Raw genomic sequence first — 3,808 nt, forward strand, 5'->3', positions numbered from 1 at the left:
CATTTTGACTCCCAAACTGACCAAATGTTTTCTCTGCAAGGAGGGAGGGGGTGGGGGAACCTCCCCATTGTCTCAAGAATTGGGTAATCACCATCTCAAACAAATGGGCAGACTGCCAGGAAAGACAATCAGATGGGGCATTATCAGATAACCTGGCAGAACAGGAAAAACAACATTCAAATTTCTGTTGTAGACCGCCTTTTCTGTGATGTAGGTGTGATGTATGGAGGTGGTCTTGAGCGCCAGGGAAGGCAATTTAAAATGTCTATATAAGGGCAGGCACACCTGGGTTCTGGGTCCTCCTTCTTTCCTGCATGTGAGGGGAGCACCCTGTTGCAACAGTTCAACAAAGATCAGGCTTACAAGCTGCTTTGCTTCTCAATATTCTCTGGTTGGCCTCTGTTCTTTTCTCCGACCGATGAAGAACCTACAAAGGACCCTATAAGGGCTCTTGTGTTCCCCTAAGGGAATAAGGGCAGATCTTTCATTTATTACAGTACTGAGCTTGAATCCTAGAACAACAGGCAGGTAGGATCCCTGAATGCAACAACCTGATTGGCCGGCAGGAGGGAAGCAGAATCAGCCAGTCAGACAGAACCCATTGTGTAAATAATGTACATAAAGCCTGAGGTATGTGGGGGGTGAGGATTTGACTCTCTCCCTGTTTTACGAGCTGCAATAAAGAGCATGAAATCACTACGCGACTCCGAGTCTATTTCACATATTGATTTTTAAAAATGTGAATTGGGTGGTTTCTCATGAAACTACAAACAAAATTGAATCCCCCCATCCCTTGTGGGGTGGGGGTGTGGAAGGTGCACTTTCCACAATGTTGCTGCTATTTGTACTAAATCCGTGTGTGCAAAGAGACCCTCGTTTGCAAACATGAGAGTGGACTTGCAAGTGTTTGAAAGAGAAACACATTGTAAAATCTGCAGCCTTCATGTTGCTCTGGTGTGGGGCAACCTCCGCATTCTTGTGCTGGGGGGGGGGGGAATGCATGTCAGGAAGGTGTGTCAGCTAGCATAGGCAAACTCCGGCCCTCTAGATGTTTTGGAACTACACTTCCCATCATCCTAACAGTATCAGTGGCCAGGGATGATGGGAATTGTAGTCTCAGAACATCTGGAGGGCCGAAGTTTGCCTTTGCCTGAGCTACACTGTTGCTTTCCTGTCCATGGAATGCAATAGAGGCTTCGCTTTCCCATCAAGTTCTGGCCTCCCGCCCCCCAAAGAAGAATTGAAAGTACTGTAAAAGGTGAAAGTTCTTCCCTTTTTTATTTTTATTTTTTATTTAGAGGAAAGGTGGTTTTGCAATCCCTTCCCACATGACGGAAAGCAGAAGCTGCAGAGTGGCTTTCGGAAGGCAGCAGTGACCGAGGTGAAGGGGGTTCAGAAATTGGTGTCTTCGAAACAGCAGCTGAAATCTGAGAAAGGGGATTCCTCCATTTCTCAGGGGGAAATCGACCCATGCCAGGGCCTTCTCGGTTGTGGCCCCCTCTCTATGGAATGCATCAACTTCAGTGCTGAAGGTTGCTAAAAGACCCACCTTTTCACCCCGGCTTTGGGGTCTTTGTGAGGGTGTGAACCATTTGTTTTGGGGAAGTATTTTCTGCTCCTGGCTTGGCTTTATTTGTTAGGACATTTTAAATTTCCAGTGCAAATGTATTAAGGAAAAAACAGCAGGGAAAAGCCACATTTGACAGCACATTTAACTACACAAGAGAAACCACATCAGTGCATCCACCTGAGCTTCTGTTGGAGGTCAACAGATGCCATCCAAATACCCAAATACATATCTGGATGAAGCTGGCGTTTATAAAAAGTGTGCCCAAACGTAGCAAGGGCATTCAGGTCTTCAGAACATTGTATAATAGGCTCCAAGTTTCTTATGTGACCCTAAGGGCTCAGAAAGGCTGGTGGCAGCTGCTCACAACCTTGGGATGCCCTCCCCAGAGAATAATAATAATAATAATAATAATAATAATAATAATAATAATAATATATTTATACCCCACCCATCTGGATGGGTTTCCCCAGCCACTCTGGGCAGCTTCCAACAGAACAATAGACTGGCTCCTTCTTTGTTGTCCTTCGGCCCAGCAGGCATTGTGAACTGATTGGGGTGTCGTTTTTTTAAAGGAAGGGGCTTTTAAACAACGCCGTGCTGTTTTTATTATCAGTATTTTAATATATTTGTGTTTTTTTATATTGCTTTATTTCTGCTAGAGTTTGATCACTCTGTAACGATGATCTTTTACACGTTTTTATTATTGTATTTGAGGCTGTTTTAAATTGTGTAAGCTGCCCTGTGTCCTGATCTGGGGAAAAGGTAGGATATTAATGATAACTGTAAACATGCTACGTAAATGGATCATCTGAATGAGGAGCCCTTGTAAGGGTTGGGGGGCAGTGATCACCTCCAACTTGGATGGATTTAAAAGATCCATGGAGGAGCAGACAGCTATTGAAGCCTATTAGCCACAATGGCTATCATCTTCTTCTTCTTCTTCTTCCTCTTTGGCGATTACTCATAGCTGAGTAAGATTGTCTTCCATGAGCACGGTTTTAACAATGAGTCCGTAAGTGACTGTGGAGGCCAATTCTGGATCCACACGTCCTTCCACAGTGGGGTCATAGGTTTCCGAGCTGGTGTTGATCACGGTGTGGATTTGCCAAGCGTGCCTTCCTCTTGGCACGTTTCTCCCTTGCGCCCTGAGTTCGAGTGTCTTCAAAGCCCAGGACACCTTTGATAAAGGCTGTTCTCCAACTGGAGCTATGTTCTGCCCTCCGCAGCTGAACAAAGGCAGAAGTGTGTGATGGCCTGGGAATCCGATTCAGAGGCTGAACCGGAGGAACCCCAGGCTGCACAGGAGTCCCCGCCTCCAGGGCCGGCTGAACTGGGGCAGGGCCTTGGATCTGAAGCGCCTGCACCTGTGCCGGATCCTCAGGAGCAGGCACCAGGTGAATCCACGCTGGCTCCGGAGGTGGTTGAGGACTCAGTGCCTACAGGTGAGTCTCCCCCTGGGTCCAGTAACCCTCCAGCCTCTCCTGAGCTGCAGAGGCTCAGGGCAGAGAGGCGGAGGGAACTGGTTTCTCCCAGGAGGAGTGCTCGCCTCCAGGCCAGGAGAGGCGGGTCTCCTGGGGGCCGGGACCGCCCCTGGCCTCAGAGAAGATAAAGGCCAGTCAGCCCGGACCCAGGTTGCAGGAGCAACGTCGTTGAATACCTGCTTCTGCCCGGACCCAGACTTGTCCTTCCAGAGTTCCCGTCCCCGCCCGGCTTCCTGCTTCGGACCCCGCCTCGCTCTTTGTAAACTGTTTCCAGACTCGTGACCCAGGACCGGACTTTGTCCACGCCAACGGTAACCAGCACAAAGTACTTGCAAACACCAGTTGCTGGAAACCATAGTTTCTGCTTGCAGGTTTCCCATACTGGGCACCTAGTTGGCCACTGTGAGAACAGGATGCTGGACTAGATGGGCCTGATCCAGCAGACCTTCTTACGTTCTTGAGGTCCAAGAGCAGCTTTGCTTTTGAAGCCAAGCCCTGGAGCCTGGCATCCCTGTCACAAGCCGAACAGCAAGAGCATCCACATGATGCAGGATCCGTCCCATGCCGCGTGAGTCACAGAGCACGTAGCCCTGAGTCTCAGCTCCCGTGTCTGGTCCGGCCCCTGGCAGAGAAAGCCTCCATGCACGCCCAGCCCACAAAATCCACAAACCCCACCCGGACCTTGGCTGCAGATTGTGCAAGAGGGGAAAAACCTTTCTGAGGAAATGCAAATATAGCTTTCTGGTCCCTCTGCGTC

The sequence above is a fragment of the Podarcis filfolensis genome (genome assembly GCF_964270895.1).
Source record: "Podarcis filfolensis genome assembly, chromosome: 6".
Classification (NCBI taxonomy): Eukaryota; Metazoa; Chordata; class Lepidosauria; order Squamata; family Lacertidae; genus Podarcis; species Podarcis filfolensis.